General features: G+C 32.5%; 1 long non-coding RNA gene across 3 annotated transcripts in view; it reads right to left on the bottom strand.

Annotated features, from left to right (window-relative positions):
• The window catches only part of LOC120612528 (uncharacterized), a 278,407-nt gene that overhangs the window by 105,761 nt on the left and 150,427 nt on the right, over positions 1–22,219 (bottom strand). The window lies entirely within an intron of this gene.

Below are 22,219 nucleotides of genomic sequence, written 5' to 3'. Positions count from 1 at the left end.
TATTATTAATATACTAAGTGCTTTAATGGATAAAGTAGACAAACAGCATGCAAGAATACTGTAGAAAGGCCTCAAATATGAACTTGTCAATATCTGTTGGTGTCTGTGTTTATGTAAATTAGGAAAACTGACATTTAGAAATTAAGTTGGAACTGAGAAGTGGCTGCCCCCTTTACATAAGATTTGAACATTCATAAGTGTATGCTGGAGGAAATTTTTTCTTGTACTGAATATGAGACTCATAAAAACAGGTACTCAAAGTAGACAGATACAAGTGTAGCAAAGTCACAATGAACAAATGCCTGCTAGACTCTGAGAGCCAGGCAAGGGGCTATGCATATTAACATAATCTTCAAGTGAAGATCAACCATTATCCAGCTAGACAGTGTGTGGAGTCAAGGAAAAGTCAGGCACACTTTTTAAACACAATATTTATACTGACATCTTTTTATTTAAAATGAAGAAAGAACAAATAGAAGGAAGAAACGGACACAAATATAAGACTATTGTATATTAAATTATTTTGGAAGACCTAATAAAGTTATTCTCTATTATCTATAAGAAAATATCCCTGAACATTATTTACCATTGGAAAGAGAAATTTTTAGAAAATGCTTTGGGGCTTCAGGCTTAAAATGATGGTAGATAAGATGTGTGTAATAACTATTCCTATTAATCAGCAATTAAAGTACTCATAAAGATTTAACATATAACTCCAAGTGAATCAAAGAAAAGGCCGTAGGCCCAAATCTGGATAAGATTTCTACTTAATAAATCATGACACATTCTTGTACTATATATAAAACAATCCACATTCCAGACCAAAATAAATCCCCCAAACAAAAGAGAAGATGCACAAAAACTCAGAACACAGTGAACAGCTAGCTCCATTTCCAGCATGTATTGGCTTCTCTCCCTCTTTTACCAAAGTAGAACTATGTTGATTCAAATGTTATATTCAGAAGTATAGAAGTGAAAAAAAGTAGTAGTAGAAGTAAAGCTATAGCATTTTATGTTCAAAGAATTCCAACAGTAAGTGAATACTGGAACAGGAGAAGCTTAGCATTGAAGCAGCAGATGATGGAAGCTCAATTTACAGAACTTTACGAATTGCAAATCAAGCTTCGGGTGGGGCTTCAGGCTGAAATATAAGAGGATAAACCACCTACCATTCAAGTGAAAGGAGCTATGAGATATGGCATCTACCCAAGGGCAAACACTCTGCTCAGTCAAGGCAAATAAAAATACATCTATAAATTACTACCCTTGTATAAAGTACATTATACTTAATGGTCATAGGAGGAAAAAAAAAAAACTTTGAAAATAGACTTCACAAGAAAAATAGATATCAATGCCTTTTTTTCAAAGCAAGTAGCAGCTTGTTGTCCTCAAAATACTCCGAGAAAATGAGTTATAGGAAGAAGAAGCCTTAAGGATAAAACTGACTGAGTTACAATGGAAAGGGGCCTGGCAGCATAAGAGTGGCATAATAAAAATCCACATTGGAGGTAGTCCCAATTGGATTTTAGAAAATCAAGTTGGTGGTATGGAGGGTAAATCTGAGAAACTTAACTAGAATACAGAGAAAAGGAAATTAAAAACTAAGTAAGATAACAGGTGAAAATGTAATGTACAAAAAGCCAATCTAAGCATTAAAATCATTAGTTTTCTAGAGAAAGAAGCAAAAGCATCACAATGTACAGTGAGTGGTATAGACAGAATTATTTCTTGATCTTAAAAAAAATTTGAATTTATATAAATAGGATCAACTTGACGGTGTACCACAACCTCAAGTTGATCCTATTTATATAAATAGGATGAACATTTGTCATCCAGTCTTTTGCTCTTATAAATAGCCTATATGGAAGCCTGTGTGCATTTAACTTCATATTTGTGGAGACTTATCTCAGAGATAGATTCCAATCAGTGGAATTCCTAGGTTAAAGGGAAAATATGTTATCTTTTTGATGCTGCCAAATAATCCTCTACTGGATTTATCTAACTTTTCATGCTTATCAGCAATGCATGAGAATGAATATTCTCCACAGCTTTGTCAACTAAATTCGTGGTCTTTTTGGATTTTGCCAAGCTGCTAGTAAGAAGTAGCATTTCAATGTGTTTGATTTACATTCCTCTTCATGGAAGTGACATTGAGCATGTGTTTATATTTTTATGGTCATTTACTTTTTTCTTTGAATGTATCCTCATATTTATCTCCCCTTTATTAATTTATGGTCATCTCAATATTTAAGAGCTATTTACTTAGAGATTATACTTTTGTTTATGAAAAAGCTAGAAATATTTTCTTCTAGTACATCACTTTGATTTTGCTTATAGAGCTTCTCTGAGCCGCCATACAACAGATTTTTAAAAATAAAATGTGTTTGCATTTATCAATCTGATCTATTACCAACTCTGAATTTTGACTCATAGTGGAAAGGTTTTCCATTTTCCAAGATTATAAAGGAATTCGACCTCATTTAACACAAGTAAACCTATGGTTTCATTTACTTTAAATATAGATTTCTACTCATTTATATTTTTCTCAATGGCTATCCAGTTACCTCAACAAAATTTTTAACGTCTATCCCCAATCCACCCTCACATACACTTATTTGTGAAGCCAACTTTATCATATACCACATTTTATTTTATATTTTAGGATCTATTTCTGGATTCCCATTTTATTCCATCGGTCTATTAATGTGCCAAATATGCACTATTTTAATGAACACTGTTTGGGTAGAAACTTTACATATTAAGTTGTAATATCTAGCAGAATTACCCCTAATGTTTTTGCTCCTTTTTCAAGGTCTTCTAATCTATTCTTGATATTTTTATTGGAATTGCATTTGATATATACTAACTTGAAAATATACACTAAATCTTTATGATGTTGAATTATCTACCTAAGAAAACAAATGTCTTTCTATTTATTCCAATCTATTATGATATTTAGGTATTTTTGAATTCTTTCTAAATTTTGTGCTATCTTCCAAATGTAAGATAAAGAGAATTCAGGAATTATATATTTAGACTAAGTACAATTTAAGAATCTACAATTCTAATATTTAAAGTTGCTTATTTTGCTTTGAGTATTAGTACTATAGGTATTTCAAAATTTAAAATAACTCATTTCAATTATGTATAACATCTCCATAAATGTTACCGTTACTTAGAGTATATATCTAATCACAATAATGATAGTAAAAACTCACTTTGTAGTATTATTGGGAGGCATACTGGAATTAACACTGAATATGGCCCCCCATGATAATTTCATCCTAATACCTCTAATTATGCACATAATTATCAATAGATGATAGACTAAATTAGGTTCTGATTATTCACCAGTCACTAACTAGATGATTATCTTACTTAACCATTTATTTAAGATGCATACTTATAAAATTCACTAATACTATTAGCAAAATTGTAGGCATTTTTACATACTACCACTAATATGAACTAGCTTATTTTTAATCTGAGTAATCAGCAAATTCTGTAACCAGCATGTCACAGTTCAATTTTGCATCTGTCCATGTGATTAATCTCTATGTCCTTCCTGAAAGACTGTAAACTCCATGATAGCAATAAACTATTTCTGGTTTTTCTCACCATTGTAACCCTAGTGATTCAGCAAATGACAAAAACTCAGTAAGTATTGCTTCAATAAAATAAATAAGTCAATAAGTGAATAATGTGAATAGCTATAGTGTACTCTGAGAATCAAAGCATTGAATAACTTTCATTTTAAGCACATTATAGTTTCTTACATATATGTTCTTTAAAAATCCTAAGCTTTCTATTATGTAATAAATATATAGTACAAAAACAAAATCAATAAAATCAAATAAAAATGTTATTTAAAAGGAAATTTCATAAAAACAGCTAAAATATATTAAGTGCCTTTAAATATCTAAGTGTTGCGTTAACTGCTATTCATTCACTAGATTACTCATTTAAGCTACATAATCTCCTTGTGAAAGAGATAGCATTTTTATTCCTATATTGCCAATGACTACACAGTCTTAGAGTTTTCATTTTTCAAAAATCCCCCAACTACTAAGCATTGAAACAGGGATTTAAACTCATGACATCTAACTCTAGTCCTAGATTAATCTCTATGATATACTTTTTTTTTTCTCATGCAGGACTATAAAACATATAACCATATATGCTTGCCATTTGTTTGATTAAATAATTAGGAAGTTTGTTTGTCCTGATGATGAAGGAAAAGTCTCAATGTTTAACTAACATATTTGTTAATATATTTATTTTTAAAAAGTTTATCTCTGTTGTGATTAAAGACCTTTTGTTAATTTAAATTTCCAGACAATTATTAGTTTCATTGTTAAACTTAGCTTATTAGTGTATATGTCATTTTTATATGTTAGAGTGACTTGAGAATATGCTACTTTAAAACCAAAGGTATAAAAGATCTGGTTTGATACAAGGCAACCATTTACACTATTTTTTGTGGGAAGGTAGTTCATCCTTCTTTGAGGCTCACATACTCCAATCTATAATAATAAAGTATATTCATAAAGTGCCAAAATACTCTGCAAAATATACAATGGGTGCTATCTGAGTTCTAAAGTAAGGTTTGAAATCACTTTTGTTATTATCCTTACTTGACAACATAGCATCATTTTGCTTTGACTCTACTACAGGCACAATTTAACAATGAATTTAGTAATTGTCTGAAATTTTATATTATTATTTCTGGATTTGGAGAACCTTGGTTAAGTGGTGGTGTGCATTTTACTTTCCTAGTTCCAAGAACTGTTTACATATGCCTGAGTCTTCTAAACAGAGGTGCTCATCTAAAGGTAAGGTCTTCGGAATCCTGTCTCATTCTTACACATTTTTTATATCCATCTTAGTAGACTGGTTAAAGTTACTGTAATTCCTATGAGCTCAATGAGATAAAAATGAAGGTGTGTAAAGAACACAGAATATTTGTACTGCTTAACAATTTCTTGGAATACAAGCATATCAATTATCAACTAATACTTTACTATTAATAGAGGCCTCTCCCTATAAAAGAAAATGTGTTCGTCTACAGCCATACCACCCCGAACAAGCCCAATCCCATCTGATCTCAGAATGGTTAGTACTTGGATGGGAGACCACTTAGGAAGACCAGGTGCTGTAGGTGTAAAAAAATAAAATAAGATTGTAAACTGACAAGGTCCTTGCAATCTGTGAGATCAAACAAGGGTTGTCTCGCCTAAAAAAAAAAAAAAAAAGTCTTATTGTACCAGCGTTCTTTGTTTTGTTGTTGTTGTTGTTTTTTAATATTTAATCTCCTTTTCTTGGATATCCAAGCCCTAAGCGTCACTGATAACTATACTACCATATCAAATAACAATTTTGCTTCCTTTTTCTAAATGTACCATGTTACCCACTATGACTTATTCCAGATATATTTTATTGATCTCCTTTCACCACCTCATATTCAGAGTACCATAGTTTGTATTTACCTTTCTATCAGCTACTACTTCATGCCATTCTCTCTATTCCCACCACTACTGAGCCTTTGATCAAGTTTCTATCTCTCTTCTATAACCACAACAGCCTCCTAACCAGTTCTTGTATCTCAAATCTATTCTCTACACTGTGGCCAGAGTGGTCTTTTTAAAAACAAAGTTGTTCAAGCTTATATTTATCAACATTTCCCACAATTTTAAAAATAAAGTTCAAACCCTAAGTTTATCATACATAGTTCTTGGCTGCTACCTACCTATATAAACCTAATCCCATCCTTATTATAGGTTGTATTCTAGCTGTAACCATCAATCTGTAGTTTACTTACAAGCCTTCTTACATAACCCTGCCACTGGCTACTGATCCTTCTAAACTTTTCTTGATCTTTCTCACTAGAAAGTCTTCCTAAAACATCCAGTCTATTGAGATATCTTTCCTTTCAGTGCACCCTGTGCAACTTTTATTACAACATTCTAATGTAATGGTTGGCTCTACCTGTCTCTTTTGCTAGGTTATAAGCTTTGTGATAGGCAGCCTCTAAAAGGGCCCACAGTGATTCTTCCTACACCTGCTCCAGTGTGCATGACTTTGTTAATCATTACTCGAGAGTGTGTTTGACACTTCTAACAAAAGAATACAGCAGAAGTAATCAAATGTCACTTCTGGTATTAGCTTATAAAAAGACTATGACTTCCATCTTCGGCAATCTTTCTCTCTTGCTTCCTTGACCTGAGGGACACTAGCTGTCATGTAGTAAATTGCCTTAGAGGCCAGTGTGGCAAGAAACTGAGGCAGTTTAGTGGTCAACAGCCAGCAAGAAACTGGACCTTGCCAATAGCCACATGAGTGACTTTGCAAGAGAACAGGGTTGTAGGTGAGGCTCTAACTGCTCTTGGCAGTTTCTCCTTGAGCCAGAGAAACACAGCTAAACTGTTTCCAGATTCCTGACTCAGAAAAACTGTGAGATAATAAATGTTTGCTATTTTAAACAGCTAAAACTGGTTCTGCAGTAACAGATAACTAATACAAGTATTAATATTTATAAGGTTAGAGAATATGACTTATTTAACTTTGAATCATATACACCTATCATGGATAAGATTCTCAAATTATTTTTGTTAAGTGAATTAATATTCACTTAAACTTTTACTTCTAAACCCTACAAATATATGTGAAGCATTCAAATTTCAAGCATTCTGAAAAATAGTTTATAACTTTGTTCATTGAGAGTTAATATATTTTCTTCATAACAGAAAACAAAGTCTTCAAATTATGTATTATAAATCAACATTTGGATATGCATATCCAGGAGCATATATGCAATTTTACAAAGATAAGATTAGGATAAATACTTGGAATGTTTTTCACTAGCATCATGCTTTCAATTCAGTCATATACTGGCATAACATAAGGCTTAAGTTTTATTTTAGGTTTTAAAAATCAAATGACTTTCACATAGATGGCACCATGTTTACATATAAGAAGGATGCCCTATTTCCCTAGGCATTAATTTGACTTCTTAAGTTGAGAAAATCCATCCTTTTACTAGAAAGAGAACCCCGCCAATTATCCTTTTATTATATTTTCATAATAACAAATATTGCCTCGTGCAAGATTTCCCCATTAGTGTTTTATATTTAAGTGCACAGTCTGTTTAATCCTTCAACTTTATCATACTTCACTGATTAATCTAGTTTAAATACCATAAAAATCCATAATCATTGCTATAATAACTTACGCTTGCTTATTAAACTAGCTACACTGCCACTGTCAAATGCAAGAAATAAAATTGGGCATAAATACAATGAAAACAAACATTTTTGCAATTGCTAAATAGATTCCATGCATATGAATGCCTTCACCTTAATTCAAAGTTATACAATGAGCACCTAAAATATATTTTGTATAAATATACTTCAACATTTAAACTGTGCCTTTGGATATCTGGTTTGGGCAGCTCTTCATTGAATAGTCCTTGATATAATATATATATTTTCAAGCTACACAGAAGGCTGTTTTTAAAATGTTAGGATTTTCATACCAGAAAAGTGACTTTAAATTCACAGTTTAGACAGGTAAAATGTACTAGATTTTTATTGCATATAACTTAAATATCTGTTACTTGCCCTTAAATAATCATGCTTGATACACTAAAAGAGATTTGTGGGAGGCTGAAAATTAAGATGGGAAATTAAAATGCTTGAAACTTGGCACTAATACCAACTTGATGTCAATTGATTTGTAATTGTTTCTTAGAGTGTGGCCAAAATCTTTATTGATGCCAGGAACTTTAGCAATTTCTCTAAAAACATTTATGCCAATATTGTCAATAAAGTTTTGAACACAGTGCACTTCAGGAAAAGGGTCATGTAACTAAAGTACTGAATAAAGTCTTCTTGAACCACTCAAGAACATGCTTTTATAAAAAACAGCAAATAAGTTGTATCATTAGCTCAGACTGGTGCTTGTTCATCACCATAATGACATATTGCTTTAAAAACTGCCCACCACTAGATTGAGATAAATGAGCTCTTTGGCTTGTTACTCAGCAGTTACAGTTACACACACACACACACACACACACACACACACACAGCTCAATTCCCACCCTTTGTTTTATTTGCTTTGCTTTTATTGTGCTTCACACTTTTCCCCAATGTGTAGCTCCAGGTAGATTTTCTGTTTGACCAGGTTGTGTTTTTTTTTTTTTTACAAATTGAAGGCAAGGCCTACCATCAGCAAAAGATTACTACTCGCTTTATTGCAGTGGTGTGGAACCAAACCCGCAGTATCTCTGAGGTGTGCCTGTATATGTACATTTTTTTTCTTTTCCTTTCTTCATTTATCACTGCATACTTTTCACATCCATAAGGGAGATTAGTGTTCTGTAGGAAATGGAAATTGTTAATACACATCTATCAACAGAGAACAGAAGGAACAGAGATAAACACAGAGAAGAACACATTCCATTTTTCATCAGATTCAGAGAGAAAATGATCTATTTTTCATTCAATCAATGGATGGCTAAAAATATCCTGGACTTACTATTCCTACTTGTGTCTCAACACAATTCATAAGTCTTAATTCATTAGACTAATGTGTTTATAAGGCAGTTGAAATGTCAAAGCTCTGCTGGATTTAGTATAAACTTAAATTCCATTACCTGGCAGGCATTAATTGCTTATGGAGCGTAGGGATTCTTCCCAAGGGTCTTATATGTTTCCTTTTGTCATTTTGCTAACTATTCTGTCTAGACGAACTTAAAGCCCTTAATCCACCATAGGGATCAATAAACTGCACAATAATTCAGTCCTAATAATTAGCTTTCACTTAAACACAAATGGTCATTTCATTGTGAACTGCAGTACAAAATGATAATGAAATAATTAAAAAGACAGATGAAAGAGTGACTTAATAGGGAAGAGGCCTTACTGTTCAATTAGAGGCATTACCATTCAACCTTTTTATTACTGCCACAACCTTTCAATTTTTTAAAAAAATAACACTTCAAGCTCTGCCATTTAACCCATGGCAGTATCACTATTATACGCAGTCTTATGATGTGAGCCTTACAGTACAGACTGCTGTTTCAGTTGTCTCCCTGAAATTATTAAAATGGTGAGTATCTGATTCAAAGGTCTATAAATTATATATAAATCATACTACTATATTGTCCTGATTTCTCACTTAAGGGATTTTCTTGAGCCTTCCCAATTTCTTTTTAAACAGGATTAGCCCCAAATAGTTCCTTTGAAACAGCCTCAAAATTTTGTAGAACAGTTTTAAGATACTGAATGTTCTGAAATAAATCATAAAGGCATCTCTTTCCCCACCTCCACCCGCTAGGAATTTCCTAGGATAGTCTACAGTACAAAAATTCTTCATATTTGCTGATCTGACAATTTAGTTCTAAGTCCAAAAAAGGTACAAAATTTCATTAACCTTTTAATACATTCTCACAGATGTAGGGTGATAGATATGTTTGAATCTTTATGATCAAAGCACTAGCCTAATAGCAAAATTTTCACTTTACCTTTGCCATGTCTTGCTTTCATTTTAATTTCTACTCTATCCTCTCATGCATAGGGACAGGCTGTACTTCAGTTTTGCCAGTAACTAGAGACATTCATAATCAATTTCAGCAAAACCTGCTACTGTTCTTGCTATTGGCACAGGGGATCAGGCCCCTGAGCTTCCCTAGTCTCTTTGAAACTAAAGTAAAAGTCTCCAGGAAATATCACAGCTCATTAATCCTGATCAAATTTGAAAAGACATACTACCCAAATGGACATTCTAGGTGAGACATAATAGTTTAAAGAAATTCACATGTCAATATTCAACAGAGGATTATAATTGTAGTCTTCAAGTAGAATCACACAATACTTGGCACAAAGTAAGGACATGGGCTCAGATATTTGATTAATGAATAAATAAAAGACACTTTCAAAACCGGAAGGCATTCATTTATTTCATTTCTCTTACTGCTCTCATTACTACATTACTATTGTATAGGTCTACAATCTGTCAATTGTTATTCTAAAGTCCAAAAACAACAACAAAAAGCCCCTCAAGATCCCCCGCAAGTTTGTCACATTAGACTCACTTAGTAAGAACTCGACCTTACCAACAGGACACACACATGCGTGCACATGTGCACACACACACACACACTTTCATCCATTTATTATAGCGTACAGCTCCAACCACACTCAATATATGATGTAATATATAGCATACGTTCCATTTTTTTAATAAATTTTAATCACTCTGAAATTTGAAATATATCAATTGGCTATTGCAAATGTGTAGTTTACTAATTGTCAACTATAGTGAAATATATAGCCTATCAGGTACAGGTCAGACAAAAATTTACCTTTAAAATTAAAGTAGTTGGAACCCTCTCAAAATAAAAGATCAAAGGTCTGCAAAATAACCCATCTATACATGCTATTTAAACATGGTACTACAGAGACCAAGTTTCTATAAATTGGGAGTTACACTTATGTCTCAGATAAATCATAACAGCTAAGAAGTGTTCTCAGGAAAGAGCTATAAGTCACATATAATCTTAACAACCTGGTAACAAAAATCAGAAATCTGCATGGACATTTTTGAAAAGGAGAATTAAGCAGCATGTGCTGATTTATCATGCCAATGTTTCTAAAACTTACCTCATGATGAGAATTATCTGAGACACTGTTGTTAAATTTCTGGTCCCACCCCTGGAACTGAGTCACTATATATGAAATGGGCTTCAGAAATTCAGTCAATATTGGATATATAGATAAATTTATCTTTAGATTACAGAATGGTATCTTTTCCAGTTCACCTAGTTTGATAGCTATTCAGCCATTTTATTTCATTTTTTTTTTTACTTTGATGCAAAGCACAGTCTTCTCTCATGTAAATTTTCTACCATGTAGTTTTAAAGAAAAAGGAACATATGTAAATAATTAGTCTCTTGTGAATAAGAAACACCATGATATCTAATTTAGTGTTTATGAGTTTAGTTTCACACAACTAAACTTGAATCAAACCTTGAGAAGTTAATAATTAATTTTTAAAACTGAACTTCTGGAAATGTTAAGCTAAGAAACTGACTCTTGATTGTTTTAAACCCAATAGGACCTTGCTGACCTAGCCATTTCCATCCAAACTAGACAGCCAGCCTCCTTTGGAAATCTATTATAACAACATCTTCCTTTATAAGATTGTATTTGGTTCCTTATGTTAGCATTATATGAGAATAACATGTGATATTTACTCTATTAATATTGACTCTGGTTATATCAACTAAATTGAACATGAAATGATCCACATAATCGTGAAGGCTAATAGAGATCCAGCACTAATTATTGATACCAATTTCTATATGACTATTTCTACATTTCTAAAATAAAATGCAATTAAAAAAAGCAAAACTAAGGTCAATATCCAAATAGGTTTATGTTCGAAAATTAGAAATACATGCTTTAAATTTATATTTTTCCTTCCGATTATTTTTGTCACTTTCAAAACTCATTTCATGAATCTAACTTGATTTCTAGTTAGCCTTTAACCTTATCAAGTTTAATCAATTAGTAAAACCTTTTTTATCCCTTGTTCTTTTTGTTGCATTTTTAGTTTGCACATTCTTAATTTGCATGTACTCTTGTATTCTGAGATGGAAAATTGAGAAAGAAAATGGATCGTAACTCTAAGATTCAAGTATATTTGACTATTTCATTTTCTTCTTGATTATAATTATCATTTTTGTTCACATAACTACCTTTAAACTTCTGAATATGTCATGCTTTTTAATGCCATCAAGCATTAAATGTAGTACCATACATTGTTTCCTTTGCCTGGAATACCCTCCATTATAACCACTCATTTAAATGTGAAGTCAGCTAAAAACCCCCACTCTGAAGCCTCCCTTCATCTTCTCTATACCCTGATCTTGACAGAATAATCACACTGCTCTTCAACACTAATGATTTTTTTTCATATTTCCTAGGTCATTTGATGTCATTACTTAGCCATCCAAGGTGGAACCTTCATAATTTTTTTTTAATTCTTGCTCTTCACCTTCCACAGTTGGTCTGGTTCTGTCAATTCTACCTTCTTCTCTAGACACTGAATTTGTTTTGTAAGCTCCTTCCCACTGTCATTATATTTCAACCTTTAACTAACCTTTATGCCTCCATTTTCTACTTGCTCAGGCCTTTCTTTACTCTTTAGCCATGGACATATTTCCAAAAATGCATTTCTGGCCATAGGTAAAGTCAAAGATTTTAGCAAGATACGCAAGGTATTTCACAATATAACAGCACTTATTCTTGTTTTATATCTTCACTACATAGTTTATAGTCTGCACTCCAACCACATCAAATTTCCCACAATTCCCTAAATGCTTGTAAGAGTTTATATTATGGTTCACAATTCTTTCTTTTCTTACCACAAAGAGCTTATAATACCTTCCCATTTTCATATGACTTCTAGTATTTAAGAAATATATAGCATATCAATCACTACCTCATTGATTTTGGGATTAACCATATGACTTCTTTCAGTTAACAGAATGTGGAGATGCTACATATGCCACATCCCAACCAAAGCTGGAAATATGACTGCATAGTTTAGCTCACCCTCTTGCTCTTCCTTTTTGCATGAGGGCGGGATTATCCTACACTGGGCCACTCCTCTAACCTAGTCCCTGAATGAGAAAGCATGAGAACAGAACTAAAGCAGTAACAGTCTCACCTATCCTTTCTGCTTGTACTAATGAAGGTATATTTTCCTCTTTCTTCACTGGAAATACTTCTATTAATACTTCAGGCACTACTGAAATATCTTTGTGAGGCCTTCCTTCAAGTGTAAAATTATAGCTTTTCCAACATCATCTCATAGCACCAATCACAGTGTATTTTAATTATTTATTTACATGTATGTTTCAATCTCTTCAACTAGAATGTGACTCTGAGGGCAGACACTGTCATTTTTTAAAAAATTATCTCCAGTGGCTAACATTAATCCTGGAAAATGCTAAGGGTTCCACAATTTTAATTAACAATGCAACATTTAATATCAAATGAAGGAATAAAAGTTTACCTCTAGCAGCTCCACTGGTTAGCAGTCTTTCTAAAGAAGGGTTTATATGTTGTGAGTGCAAGGATGATTAAATGATTTATTTTGAAACACATGTCATTTACTACGTACTATGCACTGCTACAACTTCTCTACAAAATTAACTTGTCTTAATCATCACACAAGCCTGAGGCAGATTAATGTTTTCAGATAAACTAGCCAGGACAAAGAAAGGTTAAATAGTTTTCCAAGTATTCAGTGATTGAGAGGCATCTAATCTCACCATTTCAATGTTAGAACCCATTGGTTGAATCACAAGTCTAACAATATTAATAATTTAGAGCCTCAGTTTTCTCATCTTTAAAGAGAAGGTATAAAATCAGATGCTGCCTTTGTAAATGTCTGTGAAATCTAAAGAGCAAAAGTGAAATGCATGCCAGAAGCTAAAAATTTTAAATTCTGTATTAAATTTTAATTCTGTGGTAAGTTTGAGGTAGTTCTGCCATTTTTCGTGGGGCCGTACATCTCTAAATGAAGTTAGATGGTTAGCCCTACCACAGGTCAGGCCAGTTTATCTTTTTGGAATCACATGGTTTCCAAGAACTAAGAAATGGCCTAAAAAATTTGCTTCCTTTTAGTTGATGAGAAAAACGTACAACTAGCTAATGAGTGTGAGGAATGTTATTTAATTTCTTGATGGAACAGCAAAGGTTAAATAGAAAATGATAAATCTAACACACGTGCGCTAAAAATTCTCCTATTCACAGACAAGTTCCTTATTTGTATGTGAATATCTCTATACTTCTAAAATGAATATGTATTCATTTTAACATATTTTGAAATAAAACTTAATTGTATTTTATACGTACCCAGAAGCCAGAACATTTGAAAAATCTCATGCATTAAAAGAAATGCAAAGTCATAGAACTGAGACTATTACTGTTGCCTTCTAGGAAATTAAAAATGTACTAGAAGAGAAAGAGGAAATATCTTAATAAGAGGGCTATAAAGGAAATTGTAATCCAATTTACTTAAATGAGTGTGGATACCATGTTTGCTGACTGTACAAATGTGGTCTTTAGCACATAGTTGTGCATATTATAAAAGGATTTGTAGCAACATATTTTTGAGGGAGAAAAAGCGTCAACTTATTTAGGTGACTAAAAATAGTCAAGATTACGTAGTCATTTCTTTGTATTCAGCCTATTTTTTCCTCCTACCAATGTGTGAGCTCTCTTCATTTCACCACCCAGAAATTGTATAGGTAGAGGAACACATTATCTATGAAAGTGAACTAGTTGAATAAGCCAAATCAATGATCATTTCGCCCTAGAACTCTAACTCATAATCAGAAGGAGTTATTATGTAAAAGTTTTCAATAGAAATTTTACACATTTTATACCATAAATCCACCTCACAGAATTTTGAACACTTGTTTAACGAGTAACCAATACTAAAATTATCTTTTAGATTTTATCTTTTACCTAAAAAAGATCTATCAGCAGGCATATTAGGTTCATAACAATTTCTGGAAACTTATGTTTATCTACAATACAAACGTGTATTTAAAAAATCATATAAAAGCTATGTCTACTAGAATACATTTTTTCTTCAATCCTAAAATATATCAAATGGAATTAATTTGTATTTATGTAAATTATCCCTTCTGTGTTACTCCCATAAATGATCCATAATTATTTATGCTGGAGAGGGAATGGTCGTAACATAAATATAATAACAATGAGAAAAATGGGTTGTTCTAAAAAACTTTCTCTGAAGGTCAATTGCTATCACTGGAATTTTCTGCATTTACTTCCAAGGACCATTGGAAGACAGATTTTGTATTTCCCCGTCAGCTCATGTTTGACTCTTGCCATTTATATAAATACAATGTAAAAAGTCATAGAAGAGGTAATGGGTACTTCCAGCTTTTCTACTAACATAAGAAAGATGCAAGGGCTCTAATATTCTTAGTCATTGACATTTACAACTGTGGGTTTGTTTTTAATACAGGGCACTGAGCAATGTACTTAAGGCCTCAGAAAATGCTTTATGGCATACACTAAAGGTGAATCACATTTTTACTAGATTTATTAGCTAGAGGAACTGCAATCTCAAGAGGAAATTTAGCCAGTTTTAACCCAAGTAGTGCTTCTTATAGTTATTTCCTCTTGAATTCTCAGCAGGACTCAGGCATTCAAAATGTTCTATTCAGGGATCCTGATTTCTTTCCCCCAGCTGGTTTCTGCCACCTTGGGTACTGATAGAGTACTCATTAACAAACTAATTGATTTTTATTAATTATCTGTGGTATAATCTTTTCACTGTTTTCCCCCCTAGTATCTAAGCTTATTAACTCCAAACACACACACACACACACACACACACACACACACACACACACACACATAATTAGTTCTAAAGAAACTTTAGAATGAAAATGAACTCAAAATATTAAGAAAAAGCTAAAAATTTTATTTTTATAAAATGCCACACCACAAAAATTATATAAAATTATACTGAGCTAAAAAGAAACAGAATTGGAGGGAATATCCATTAAAGTGGCTTTGAAAGTTCAAATATTATTCAAAACAGCAGATACAGTTATGTATTTACATTATAATTATAAAACTATTCAAATGAAAATATAACTTAGTAGAAAACAAACTCAGCAATGCAAAAGAACATCTTTCTGAAGAGTTGGATATAATCTTTAATAAAGCTATGTCAACATAAAATGCATTATTAAAATGTTATTAAAATCATAAAAAGAAAAAATTATGGAAATGTCAATCTAATAGCCTAAGAGGGAAGTAATATAATGATACTAATTGAAAACATGGAGTTTGGAATAAAGGTCCCCTTATCCAAGTCCCTGCTCTGCTTCTTTCTAGCTGTGTGATCTTGGGCAAGTTCCTTAACCTTTCGAAGCATTAGATTCCTTATTTGTAATATTGAAATAATAATAGTACCTATCTCATCGGGTTGCTATGCAATTAAGGAGATAATGCTTAGCACCATTCCTACTACATAACATAAGCTTCATAAATAACACGTTTGATGATTATCACATTATTCTTTTTATTATTTAGTCCTGTATTTATCGATGTGCAATACCAACTTTGCAGCTTATATTGATTTTTTTAAGTTACTCTAAATTTCAAGTTTTTATCCAATATTTTATGTTGAGTCTTTCACATAGTCCAATAAAGATTTCATTATATTAGTTCCTACATCCCTCAACCACACAAACATGTTTTCTCCATCATTCTTAATACCACAGGTAGCATGGCTGACTTCTATGTTGTTATCATCTTTCGTTTGTCTCTTTATCAGTTCTCACATCCAACCATCTTTGATTTTTTCCTGCAAATGTCTGTCCAGGCATGGTCTTCTCATTGTTTCCATGGCTTTATGCCAGGCTATAAATTCCTTACTCCTGTACTACGACAGCATCATCTTTATTGGCTTTCAAACCACTTATGAATAAATGTCAAAAAAGTATTTTCTTTATACTTAGTATACAGTGCCATTACTAAAATACACTTGTGAAATGATAGACGAGAAAAACAAATGGCACAGAATCCATCCAGTGAACAATCATCTTCCTGCAATAGTTTACTGATGGTTTTCATTTTCCCCTCAGAATTCCTAACACACTCTGAATCAAGCTGGGTCTCATATTTATAAACTCAAGAATTTACTTCTTTATCTAAAATACATCATTTCCTGCTAAAATTATCTATACTTTGCTTTATTTCTCTCTCACCAGAATAAATGTCAGAAATGTGGTCTTGGTTAAGAAATAGCCTTTGAATATCCTTTACTTTTGTTAATTCATTCAGTTTACTTATACTGAGCAAATTTTACACATCGAGAAAATACTAAGCAAAGCACTAGAAAATTTTGAAGATGTGCTAGTCCCTCATCACAAAAAAAAAAAAAAAAACCAATGTTAATGGGAACTATCACAGAGTCATAGGGGATTAAATTACATCAAACATGAATTTAGCAAAGTATATCTTTTCAAATCTAGACAAAAACTACTATAAAACAAGGATAATCTAGTGACAAACACTCCAAGGATATTATTACAGCGATGGTCTCATTAATCTTAACACCTTGTAGAAATGTGTTGTGGCGATAGGGAATACCATTCCAAGTTATATAAGAGCATCTACAAAGGCACAAAGGCAATTAAAAAAAAAAAGGCAAAAAAAAAAAAACATTTGGGAAATGGTAGAAAGGTTTATTTACCTGGAAAGAAGATTCGTTTAATGGGAAGAAGAGTAGCTGAGTAGTAAAATATAGTCAATTTACAATTGCATGTGTAAGCCAAAAAAAGCTTGTTTTACATTGTTGGCTGGTGGTACTTTTTTTGTGGGTCCATATCTAACGACCCTTATCCAGAAATGTACATATACATGCCCACAATTTGTCATTTATCCTCATAGGATTTTATGGACACCTGAAACCCATTCAGCGTCCCAGATTGAGTTCCTGATTAGGCAGTAGGAGCCCAGAAGAGATTTTTAATCAGTGGAGTAAAATGATTACATTGTTTCTTCAGGGGGAAAAAAAAACACTCTATTTTCAATATAAAGAAAGAATGGACAAGAGGAGGTTTTGCTGCCAGCAAGAGAAGTGAGGAGGCTATTGCAATAGGCCAGATTAGTAAAAATAGGCAAGTTGGGTAAATGTCCTGATCTTTCCAAAATACCTGTGTCACCTCTACCTACAGTGCTACCAGTTAACATATACGTCCCCTTAACTAAAATGCAAGATATTCCATCCTAGACAAGTAGTAATTTCTCTATATAGAATGCTTTAATGAGTCTTAGGGCATCAACAATGAATGAGAAGAATCAGTAACTGCATACATTTCTGTAGTAGAAGCAATAGAATTTGGCAACCAGTTAAATGCAGGGAATGAAGACAAAAGATTAGCTAAGAATAGTCCCAATGTTTCTAGCTTGGAGACAGAGAAAACAGGATGAGAACTGAATTTTGTTAGGTAATATAAATTTTATGTTTCAAATGTGGGGCGTGCACCTGTTATGGTGGAAATATGGATAAAGTGTTCAGGAGAGAAAGGGATACAGAAGGTGATACAAAATGATCTGGCATCACCAGCAAATGGAAGGTGGTGAATGAGATACTGCAGGGAGACCATGTACAACAAGAAGTGTAGATGAACTTGAAATCATATTTAAACAGCAGACAGGAGAGAAGGAACCAGAAAAAGACTGAGAAAGTACAATTAGGGTAATAGAGAAGTAGGAGAAAATGACCAGAATCCAAAGAAAGTGAGAATTCCAAGAAGTAGTGGGTGGAGGTAACAGGTGCAGAGAAGTTAGGGAAGATAAGACCTAAAAATGATCGCCAGTTTGAAAATGTTTTATTTCATGAGAGCATTTTTAGAAGAATGGTGGCAGTATAAGTCTAATAGTAGAATGATAAAATGTCATTTCGTGAGGGGAAGGAAGATTAGAAAATATTCAGAACTTTTCCAGTCAATTCTCATTGATGATAAAGGATGACTGAATAGTGGTCTTTTGATTGGAGGGTATGACCAAGAAATCGTGGTTTCACAAGTTTTTCTTTAAAGGATCTGTTTAGAGACTTAGATGAAGGCCAGAAGACACAGGAAAGATTAAACATATACAATTCTGAAGTCAGTGGAACGTGAGGGATCCAATGTGTGTGTAGCATCTTAGAGAATGAAAGAAAAATCAGTACCTATGTAAGAAAATGTCTGCTATTGCACTAATCATTAAGCACATGCATGTTAAAACATGCATGTTAGTCTATATTTCCGTGTAAATCTGTGGTTTTGTGATATTTCTTATTTTTCTTGATCTATATTAGATGATAAATATGATGAAAACAGATAATACATCCTTTCCTTGTCCTTAGTTTTCCCGGACAAGTAGAAACAAATTTCAACAAGATAGAAATAGGTGAAGGTTTTGTTGGCATTGTGGTTCACATGTTTATTTTACATGTTACATGAACTCTCATTTCTAGGCTCATGTCATTTCAGAATATTTTCTTTTAACTAAGAACATAGACTCTTGATGTTATCCTTTTCCTGACCAAAGCTCAACAAAGTGATCTTTATGTCCACACTGAGGAATGTGAAACTTTCCTTCTCTCCTCTTTGACAAATGTTCTATTTCCTCAGTACTCTGATTTCTACTTATCAGGAAGGAAAACTGAAAAATTTTTACTAACAGATTATTGATTGATAATGATTTAATAAAATACTGGCAAGCAGTTTTAACTTAGAAAGTGATTCTTTAGTGATAAAGTTGTAGGCAGTATGGGATAATGAGAATAACACACAAACAGTCCCTGTATTTTCTAAATAACACAGAGAAATTTCTACTCTGATGGTGTGGAAAGTTAGGTCTCAATGCAACTACATTTCAACTTAAATCTTTCAAATATGTTATTGGGGTATTTTTTGTATTAGGCTATAAATATCGATAATTTTCATGTAATATAGAAAATAAAGTCTAACAAGTTGGAAATATATGTGCAATAAGCCATGTGTATAATAAATTTGTAATAAAAATCTGAGAACAAGTCACATGTCTGACTATAGATAAAAAGTTAAAACTTACTTTGTACAATGAATACTGTATTTCCATTAAAAAGTGAAGCTATTTAGTTATTTTCACAAATCTGACATTTGTGTGTACTAAAATAATATATAAAAGATTTTTAAAAGGACATACATTAAGATTAGACTGGTTATTTTTTGAATTGCAGGTAGTAATTTTTATTCAATTCTTTCTGTATTTTCAAAAATGAATACTTCATCATCAAAAATAAATAAATTTAAAAAGTATTAACATTTAGGAGTACAGAATCAGGTGGAGTAAAGTAATGTGATACAAAGGACCATTTTTTTTCAGCTAGTATATGCAGGTCTAACTTGAGGTTCCAATGTTTTCAGCAGATCCCATTTTCTATCCCCTTTCACATTAACTCAGACTCTTACCACATCCAAGACTGCATTCAACCACAGAATCCAAAGTAGTTGAGCTGAAATAACTCAACTCATTGCAAAATCCAAAATTCACCTCATGTACTGACCAATTCATATATTGCTTATTGATAACTTTTCACCTAGTGCTAAATAACTGATTTTGAGGTTAAATCCTCAATATTACAAAAATTGGCAAAGTTTAAAATATACCTATGGTTTTTCCCATTGTTGAGTAAAATAGAGTCTACAGTTTAAGAGAATGAAAACTTGTCATTTCTTAACCCTTCTAAATTTTGACTCCTCTTGTTTGATAATTTTGGAGGAAAAAGTAAAATCGAAAAAAAATTTTGCAAAAACTGCAAGTAGTATGAAGAATGTGCAATAATAGCTATAAGATTCAGCTTTGTAAAGATTTGTTAGTATGTAAAGACAGTCATATTGTATAATTTTTCAATAATTAAAATAGAAGCACAATTCTCAGTCTTATGATGTTATGATGAGTTGAATGGGGGTTTTGTTTTTGTTTTTAGATTATCGAATACAAATTCAGACAAAAATGATATTGAAACAAATAACACACTCACACACACACTCACTTCAAAAAGGTTATATAAAGTTCTCACTAAAGAAAAAGTGAACAGTCTTCAATGGCAAGAAAGTAGACAACAGAATTAGAAAAATGTCTGTATCTAACATAAAAGTACTATGACAATTTTTTCAGGCATAAACAAAATTACTATAAAAATTGCAAATTATTTTGTGGTATTCCTGAACTTCCCTTTACTTACCAGGCACATTTCCTCTGTGATAAACTGAGATTTAATGAAGTCATGCTAATAGGAATAAGCTCAAACCTCAAACCTTGGTGAGAATCATAGAGTAGCAAAGAAGAAAATCAATGATTCTAACTAGTTAGCTCTTTTGAAAAATGTTCACTTGGGCAGGGAGCAAGGGAATTAGATATCTACTTTTGTCCTTTTATCCTTGTAGGTCAGTTAATAGTCTTATCACACAGGTCCAATAGGTCCAATCTGATTATATTTTATGCGTGAACACTATAGTCAGGTGATATGTTGCCATTTAAATTCTAGTATTCTTTTTCTTCACTGAGATTAATTTGAAAGTAAGTTTACTACTCATAAACATAAGCTGTTGACAGTGACCAAATGCCCATACGGAAAGTCTGCTATTGTTTCTCTATGCATTCTCAGTTTCAGGCACCAATATTAAATGTAAGTGTGTTCCAGTATCTGTGTGTGTGGGTAGGTTTGAAAATGAAATAATCATTTACAACCTACTTTATAATGTAAGCACTTCAATGATACCTTATTATTTCTAATATATTTTCCTCTTTTCCATTTTATTTAATGAGCACCAAAAGAGACTTAAAATATTCAGGAATTTGGGGGGACTCCTTAAACTAAGGGTGAAGACTAAATTATTTCTACCAAAGATTTGTCTAGAGGTGAAAACATTCTGACCCCAATTCAACTTCAGAAATGTAAAAAGAATTGCCTTAGAGCACCTTGACATCTGCAGAACACTTCAGGATTTCCCAGCTATCCAGCAGTTTGATGGCTGCCATCCAAACAGTGGAATCATGGTCCTGCATAGCTAATCTCCAGAGTAAAGATTCCCATGATACAATTTCAGGCACCCAGGATTTCAGATACTATCCCAATTATCAGAGACAACATAGTTTCAGCACAATTTTAGGCACTACAATTCACGGCTTGTTTTTCAATTTAAAAAAAAAAATGCTTGCTCAGAACCTAGTAATTCCAGTGAAGAAAAAGTTTTGAAATCAACAGCTATATAGATAATGTAGAAACACACACATAAATGCACATACTCATATCTATATGTATTATATAGACTAGCTAAATACTAATAGGCTACATAGCTAAAATATATTTGCATATAAATGTATAACAAAACATGGCACACTTTTCAAAAGAAAATCATTGCTAAATACCAGCTTTATTTTCCCTTTACTAGAAGATATTAGCCACATCCTAACGTCCATGCCATATATATTCTACTTATGGCAGCATATATAATGAGATGGAATAGAATGATATAAGAGAGTATCCATGGAAAAAGGGAGTGCATATTAAAACAACTGTTTTTGTATGTTTAAATCATTCAACAAATTTGCTCCACATATAT

Source organism: Pteropus medius, unplaced genomic scaffold (assembly GCF_902729225.1).
Source record: "Pteropus medius unplaced genomic scaffold, Ma_sr-lr_union100, whole genome shotgun sequence".
In the NCBI taxonomy this organism is placed as follows: Eukaryota; Metazoa; Chordata; class Mammalia; order Chiroptera; family Pteropodidae; genus Pteropus; species Pteropus medius.
Note: the sequence above shows the minus strand (reverse complement) of the source record. Positions and strands in the feature narration are given on the sequence as shown.